We start from the raw sequence: 9,139 nt of genomic DNA on the forward strand, positions 1-9,139 counted from the left end.
CCCCTCCAATGACTGACTTCACAGCTCAGCCAACGGCCCAGCCAAACCCATCCCCACTCCAGGAATACCAAGAATGGCTCCCTGGGGGCGAGGCCCCTGGGTGACCCTGACCATGAAAGCGTGGGAGCAGGACCCATGGGTGTCTTTTGCCGTGAAGGGGGGAAGCCACCCACTGATAGTGTGGGCAGTTTGCTGTCTCTATAATAACCTGATAGCTCTGCAATCTGCCTTCCCTTTTGGGTTGACACGGGATCAGATGTCCCTGTTATCCCAAACATACACTGGCCTTCACAGCAGAAATTAGGAGAAGCTCCCATAGTGGGTGGAGTTGGAGGGCTGTCTTGGGCCTGAGAAAGCACCCAGCCAATAGCAATAATGCTTTGCACTGAAAGGGGACCAGGCAGAACCATCACCCTTTCCCCATATGTCATGTCAGAATGTCCACCCTTGCTGGGGAGGGATGCCCTAACCCTGTTGGATGTCAAGATGACAAATTTATTCTAAGGACCAGTGCCGCGTACCCGCAGCTACCCATCAAATTAACATGGAAATCACTGGACCCAGTGTGGGTCAAGAAGTGGCCCTTGTCAAAGCCTCGAATGACTGCCATTCTTGAGTTAATTACCCATAAGCTGCAGCAAAACCACATAGAACCCTCCACAAGCCCGTGGAACACCCTGATTTTTGTAATACCCAAACTATCTGGTGAAGGCTTCCATCTCCTACACGACCTACAAGAGGTGAACAAAAGAATCCAACCAATGGGTCGCGTACAAACTTTGTTGCTGATGGATTCAATGATACCAAGAGAACAACCCTGTGCAGTGCTTGATATCAAAGACTGCTTCTTCTCCATCCCCCTGCATGATGAAGACAAAGAGCGGTTTGCCTTTTCCATCATCTTCCCGAACAGCCAGCGGCCCAACCTGCGCTTCCAGTGGACAGTATTGCCCCAGGGAATGGTCAACTCCCCTGCCATTTGCCAGATCACAGTGAACCGAGCACTAGCGCCAGTCCAACAGAATGATCAAACTGCGACCATTGTTCAATACATGGATGACATCCTGACTGCTGCACCATCAACGAGCCAAGTGGACCAGCTAGTGTCGACAGTCTCAGAGACCTTGAAAACAAATGGGTTTGAAATCGCGAGTGCAAAGATAAAAAAGGGACCGTGCGGGACCTTTTTAGGTGTGGGAATCTTGGACTCCTATATAACCTCTCCCCAGATAAAAATCCGGTGAGACTTCAAGACGCTCCATGACATCCAGCTGCTGGTAGGATCCCTACAATGGCTCCGCAACATCGTCCTGATCCCTCCCTGTGGAGGGCTGGCAACGTGACAGAGGTCACGTAGACATGCTCTGGTTAGCTGACCAAGGACTGGAAAAGCACCGAACGGAGCTAATCTAGTCCCTACACCTGCAAGGACACTGTGGCCTTGAAGCATAGCTGTATCATGATAGCAAGATGCTGTAATTGAGAAAGAGACACGAGACAAAGAGATGTAACTCCAAAGGAATGAGGAAGAGCCGATATCTACGATATAACCAATAGACTGCTTGGCTTACAGAATATGTATGAGCTTATTATTTGTTGTGCATAAACGTCTGATGGTCTAATCAATAAAGGAAGCTTGCTGATTCTCATATTGAGCGTCCTGAACCTTCCCTCACCGTGACAAATGGCGTCCCGAACAGGGACCCTACAGAGGGCTTGAACCTGTGAGTCACGGTGCGGTGCAATATTCGTGTTTGTCCCAACGCAGCACGGGAGGCAAAAGAGTGGACTCTGTGCCCCAAGCAACCCTAGAGAGGAGTCTCGGAAGGCGGAAGAGCGGGCTCTGTTGCCCCGAGCAACCTTAGAGAAGGGCTTAGCTGACTAAGCGCTGCCGACATCTTGCAAAGGGCTGCAACAGCGCACTGACGATCAGATTAGAAGGTAATGCAGAGACAAGCGGTGTATGATCTTTTTAAATGCTTTTTACAAAAGTGGGGATTGCAAGGTATTGACCTGGGAAAAGAATTCTCGGGATTGCTTGGATATGGAGTTGCAAAAGGGTGCTTTGCAGATCCTGACCAGGCCCTTGAGGGGTTAGAGTGGCATAGGTTTGGGGAGAAGTTGTGGGAAGCTGCGTTAGATGATTGTAAAACTGCAAAAAGGTTGTCTAAAATTTGGCAGATAGTTGCTAATGCACTAAAACAACATCAGGCAGAGCAGAAGGCTGCTCAGGCAGCCTCTGCTCAACTGGGAATGCCTGTTCCTAGGGAGAATAGGGGGGCCACAGCATCCACGTCTTCTTATCCCCTCCCCCCATCAACAAACACGGTGTATCTACCAGCGGGGACGGCCTCAGCGGCAGCTGCCCAAGCCCCCTGCTCCCTCTGCGCCTCGGCTGGCTGTGGGGGATTGGCCCCCCCTTCGGCTGGAGAGGACGGCAGGGAAGGAACAAAAGAAATACCTGACCCCAAGGCATGAAAGGCATAAGGCATGGTGAGAAATTACAGGAGAGGCGACAGCTGCAGGTGACCGAGCCGCTGCTGATGCCTTGCTTGAGGTGCCTTGTTCAGTGGTTTGTGCACCAAATCCTGCCGGAAGTTTGCAGGTGATGATTACTGCCTTAGATTGGAAGTGGCTGGCACAGCTCCGTGCCACTGTGAGTGTGGTATCCACGGAGAGCCCACTTGCCAGATGTTGAACTATTTGTGGGGAGGAAACATACTGTTGCCATCAGATATTAAAAGCCTCATGAGGCTAGTGCTTACCCAGCATCAACAGTTGTTGTTTAATGCTCACTGCCAGGCTGCGTGCCAAGAATCTGTGGCTACCCCGAGACAGCCGAGAGATCCGCTATACGGAGGTACTCTAGAAGAGCTTATGGGGATAGGGACATACCTAGGGACGGAGGCGCAAGCGCTAATCGGGCCCGAGAAGCTGAGGGAGGCTATGAGGTTAGCCCGGGTGGGGCTCGATAGGGTGAAATCCCCAGGGGGTATTCCCTCATACATGGGAATTAAACTAGGAAGAGAAGAGCTATTTGGGTTGTTTATTGACAGAGTGGTGAATGCTATTCAGACAGCAGGGGTCCCTGAATATATGCACAGAGCACTAGTAAAGCAATGTGCCCTACAAAATTGCAATCCCACCACTCAGAGTACACTTGTCACACTCCCTGGTACCTGGACTGTTGAGGATGCTTTAGAACAAATGGCTCAGGTACTGGTGGGGCCGCAGGCTATGTTAGTGGAGGCAGTAAGAGAATTGGGAAGTAGTTTTAGAGAGCAGGAGCAGGTGATGCAGAGTCAGGTGTTGGCTGCCCTTGCCCCCTTGCAAGCATCGGTAAATTTGCCTCAGGGAAAAGGACCATCACGACTCTGATGCTTCCACTGTGGAATTGCTGGCCATGTGCGATGGAATTGTACAATGGGAGTTGTGCGTGGTGCTGGCGTTGCAAGTCTGATGCTCACAATGATTCAGCCTGCTGGCGCGTCTCAGGAAACATGGTTTTCACAGATGCTGGGAAACGGTCTCGAACAGCCGCTGCCACTTGGAGAGACGTTGATGGATGGCATCATCAAATCCTGCAGGCAGAGCAAAACGATTCCCTGCAGACCCTCGAGCTGTTGGCAGTAGTATGGACCCTGTCACACTGGTTGCACAAACCCTTGAACATTGTCACAGATTCACTATATGAGGCAGGGGTAACAAGTCGCATTGAGCATGCAAGTATTAGGGATGTGATCAATAAACGGTTAGGAGAGCTCCTGATACAGCTCCAGCGGGCCACACGGCAAAGGACTGCCAGCTATGCTGTTTTGCACATCCACAGTCATCAATGGGACCAAGAACTCGGAGAGGACAATGCAAGGGCAGATCATCTAGTGACTGTGATGAAGGAAGCCCCATTGTCTCCTAATTGCCGAGCTAGAGAGGCTCATGCAATATTCCCCCAGCATGCTCGGGGTCTCCATTGAGCACATGGTCTCTCCCTGGAAGAGGCTAGGGCCATTGTGAAGACCTGTCCTATATGCAGCCATCATAATCAGGGTTTGGGACTTGGGACAGGAGTAAACCCGAGGGGGTTGAAGGCCAGTGAAGTGCGGCAGGTGGATGTAACACATGTGTATGCATTAGGTCAGTTAAAATATCTGCATGTTACCATTGACACTTACAGCCACATGATTTGGGCTACCCCTCAGCCTGGTGAAAAGTCAAGGGACGTACAACGGCACCTTACAAGTTGCTTCGCAGTTATGGGGGTGCCTTGTTGTATCAAAACTGACAACGGGCCTGCCTACAAAAGCAAGACAGTTATGCAATTCATGCAAACATGGGATATCAAGCACGTAACTGACATAGCTCATTCCCCTACAGGTCAAGCAATAGTGGAACGAGCTAATGGAACTGTGAAGAAGTATCTTGAGAAATTCCAGAGCATAGTGGACCCACGTGAAAGGGTTAATAAGAGCCTGTTTGTGATGAATTATTTGTGTGTGTTTGGTGACCACCTGTGAGAGTCTGTCCAAATTTTCCCTCATCTGCCTCACAATCGTCCTTGGGATACCACTGAAGAGAAGACCCCCCCGCCGTCTAGAGTATCTGGCTCTGAAGGAGAAAAGTCGCACGCCATGAGCCTTGAGACCTGAAAGCTCAGTTTTGAGCTATTGTTTTCACAAGTGTGTTTGCTGTATGCTAAGAAGGGGGCACCATGCCCCGTTTGCAACAATAGCAGCTCTGGAAGCTGTCCCATCTTTCGGCCTGGCTGGACTTCTCCTGAGTTTCAGGTGGTCTCCCACAGAAAACCCTCACTTGTTTTACAACCACCGTGACAGACAGACTGAGATGTAAGAAGCTTCTCCACCAAGGACTGAGACATGAAACTCCTAAAAGGCCCCTCTGCTCCTTCCAAGGACCGAGACTGAAACCCCCAGCCCGGGGCAGGTGTGTGGGGGAGGCAAGCTGACCGAAGCGAGATGTTTGCCTGCAGGTTGTGACCACTGGAGCAAGAAAACAATGGCTCTCGCTTACTGCTGAGAACATAGACTACCTGCTACATCTGTTCCCTGTTGTATGTTTCCCCCCCCCTCACAACTTTCAGTAATAAAAACCTCTGAGTTAGCTAGAGCCTTTGAGATCTCCCCAGCATAGCCGGCGGATCCTCGACTGGACTGGACCAAAGGACTTAGTCTCTGCATTGGTAGCTATTCCCCTCTCTCTCTCTCTCTTCCTCTATCTTTTTCTCTCCCTTAATCCCTCTATCGCATTTTTGCTGCGATTATTTTAATAAAATTGCATTTGTTTTGATTATCACTGCAAACCCTCTTGTACTGTGTTGGTTTTTACACTCTGAGATCATTCCTACGAACCATCAGGTCATCCATTCACTAGGACAGATCCTGACAGCTAGAAAGACAACCCTGGATGCCAAACCAAAACACTGGGAATCTCCTGGTGCTCTCATGAGGATGGAACCCCCAGCCCTGCCTACAGCCCAGCAGACACAGCTGCACTCTTCCTCCTCCTCCGTGCCACTCCTGGGAGCAGTGGCAGCGTGAGAACAACCCGTTGGTTCTCCCCACGCGAGCTGAGCACCTTTAGTAAAGGCATTAAAAGGAGAAAGATCTCCTGCCCTATTTATTTCAGCTGGGGGTTCTCCGGGATAGCCATGCCTGAAGAGGACACTGGGACTGGGATGGCTGCCCACCCTGGACCTCTAGGACAGCTGGCTATCAGAACCAGAGAAAATCGGCTTGGGACCAGTGAAACAGAGGAGTGCCAGACTGGTGAGAGTATCTGATGTCGGGAGTAGGGGGTGAGCGAGTGGAGTGTGATTGAGATGAGGGCCGGGAGCTTGGACCCTCAAAGTCATGGAGGGCCCCATGGTACCACGGTTCCAGACTCTGCGAAGCGTCCAGCCGGGAATGGGGTGAGCGAGTGGAGTGTGAGTGAGACGAGAGCCGGCAGCTCGGACACTCGAAGTGAGTGAGGGCCCCTTCGTACCGGACTCCCGCGAAGGGGCCGGCCGGGAATGGGGTGAGTGAGTGGAGTGTGAGTGAGACGAGGACCAGCAGCTCGGACCCTCGAAGTGAGTGAGGACCCCTTAGTACCCCAGTTTCAGGCTCCCATGAGAGGGTTGACCGGGAATAGGGTGAGCGAGTGGACTGTGAGTGAGACAAGGGCAGGCAGCTTGGACCCTCGAAGTGGTTAAGGACCCCCTAGTACCACGGTTCCGGACTCCCGTGAGGGGGTCAGCCGAGGACGGGGGAAGCGAGTGGGATTGGTGGTTGAGGCACCTCCTAAGGGGTAAAAGGGGCCCCCCCTCTGGGCATGAGGAGGAAATAGTGTGTAAGTGGCACGCAACCCAAAAGTCCTGATACATAAACCCTAACCTTAAGTTAGACAATTTAGAAAATCAGGCAGTTTTTAAGTCCTGACGCAGGAGGCCAGGCACGAGTCTTGGTGAAGGAGGCCAGGGTCTTGAGTTTTTAAAGTCCTGATAGAGAAGCCCTAATGGGGGGAAGTTAGGCAAACTAAAAATCAGGCAGTGCTTTTTAAAAGTCCTGAAGAAAAGGGTCAGGCAAATCTGAGTTTCAGTGGAGGAGGCTGGGACTTCTCAAATAGTATTTTTCTTGAGTTACTTATCAGTTCATTTCTCTTCGAGGAGAGGCATCTTTATGATTTTTTTCTGTTGAGACCTGAAAAAATGGGAGAATGTAATAGTAAGAAGAGAGGCAAGAGACTGAGGAATATATCCCCCCATAGTCCCTTAGGCAAACTGCTAGAGATGGGATTCTATAGAGGCCATGGAGGCATTGGATAAGGTTAAGATGATTCACTACTGTGTAGAAGTCTGGCCAGAGTTAGATGTGCGAGGAGGATGGCCGTGGTGTGGGACAAAGGATAAGTGGATGTGTGTCAACAACTGAGTCACTATCTGACAGCCCGAGGAGATACTGATCCCGAGCAACTATTATATGCTGCTTGGTGGTTAAAGAGTGCTATCGGGGATGAAGGTGTGTGAATTTGTAAGGTGCAGAGGAAGAAAGAGGGGAATGAAGGAGGGGATGCTAGAATTAGAGAGAGTAGTAAAAAGGTGGGACCCTCCGGACTATTTGTCTCCTGATGCTCCTCCACCTGACCATCCTCTCCCGTGGGCACCACAAATGAAAGATCCGGCTTTTCCCCCGGCTGCCACCCCATTACCGCCCCATCTAATTCCTTCTTCTACCTCTTTGGCTTTCTCTATGGTAGACCCGGTATCTCGTCTAGTAACCAGTCCCTCACCACCCCCTTCAGCTCCTCCAGTTGTTTCTGCACTACTACAAATGCCTACTACACCTGCTGCACTCTCCACCCCTTCTCCAGCTCCACTAAACATGCACTCAGGCTCTTCTCCCCCTCCTATTGCTGTCCCTTTACCTCCTCCTAGTTGGGACACAAATGCCTCCTTACCTGGTAAACTCTTATCACCAGATACAGCTGTTGACCTACAGCAAGTCCAGGGTAATGCTACTACCCCTCAAATGAGTAATTTTGTGTCTGAGGATGGCCATACTGCAGTACCAGATCCAAGACCTCCAAGGCAGAGACTCTTTCCCCTCAGAGGAGTTCCTATGGGAGGAGTAGCAGGAGGTGTTGGCTTTGTGAACGCTCCTTTAACCGCTTCTGAGGTGAGAGGATTCAAGAAAGAGTTAGGGAATTTAGTTGAGGACCCTGTGGGCATAGCCAACCAAGTGGATCAATTCTTAGGTCCAAATATCGTCATGTGTGGGAGATTAATTCTATTTTGAACATGCTATTTTCCCCAGAAGAGGTCCTGGTGATTAGAGCCACTAGCATAAGAATTTGGGAGAAAGATAACCATCTGGGACCCCATGTGCCATCAGGTGAACAGAAATTGCCAATAATGGATCCCAGTTGGAACCCTAATCAGGGCATGATGGAATACAGGTCTTTGATAATGGGGGGGATGAGAGAATAAGTTCCCAAAGGAACTAATACCAAATTGGAATTTGAGGGTGCACAAGAGATGGATGAAACTCCTGCTACTTGGCTTCATCACCTAAAGTGGAACTTCAAATTGTACTCCAAAATAAACCCAGACACCAGAGGAGGTCAAGTGCTACTAAAGATCAAATTTATTACCAAATCTTGGCCTGATGTATGGAGAAAACTGGAAAAGATTGAAGACTGGCAAGAGAAGGACATTAATGAGTTATTGAGAGAAGCATTGAAGGTGTATTTGAGGAGGGAAGAAGAAAGAGCAAAGGCCAAGGCCAGGATCATGGTTGCGGTAGCTAGAGAAAGAGTGGGGGCAAGCAACTCTATCCCACAATCCAAGGTAAAAAAAGAGTGGGCGGGTCCACCACCAGGAGCAGGCAAGGATTCTTAGAGGTGACAATTAGAGGTGTCAAGGGCTTTACACTTTAGGGGATCCGATGCAACATCTAGAGGGGCCCTTGGTAAACTTTGAGGTGGGACCCCTAAATGAAGAATTTGAAGTTTTGGTGGATACAGGAGCAGATAAGTCCTGTCTCAATAAAGTACCAGAAGGTATGGAAAAATGCCCAAGAGCATCTGGGCTTGGACAACACAGCTGGGTGGAGGGATATCCGATAGAACTGGGACTGGCCAGTAACACCTAAACTTGTAATAGGTGATGTGAAAGTAAAAGGTACCTGTTGTTGTCTTGTTGTGTGTGTGAGAGTGAGTGACACACAAAATCAGCTTCAACTTCCTGGGTGAGTGGGATGGGGGACTCAGTGGAAAGAGGAGTGAGTGACCTGCACACGAGGCTATTGTCCCCAGGCAGGTGGGGGATTTGGCCAAAGGCTGTGTGTGACCCACAAGGCTATAGTCCCCCAGGCAGGTGGGGCTTTGGATGAAGAATGTGAGCAACCTGCAAACCAAGCTATTGTCCCCGGGCAGGTGGGGACTGTGGCCAAAGGTTTGTGTGACCTGCACACCAAGCTACTGTTCCCCAGACAGGTGGGGCTGTGGCTGAAGGGCGTGAGTGACAGGAACACCAGGCTATTGCTCCCGGGTTGATGGGGACTTCGAATGAAGAGTGTGAGTGACCTGAACACCCAGCTGGTGTCCCTTGGGTAGCTGGGGCTGGGCTGAAGGGTGTGAGTGACCT

Source organism: Ammospiza nelsoni, chromosome 31, assembly GCF_027579445.1.
Source record: "Ammospiza nelsoni isolate bAmmNel1 chromosome 31, bAmmNel1.pri, whole genome shotgun sequence".
In the NCBI taxonomy this organism is placed as follows: domain Eukaryota; kingdom Metazoa; phylum Chordata; class Aves; order Passeriformes; family Passerellidae; genus Ammospiza; species Ammospiza nelsoni.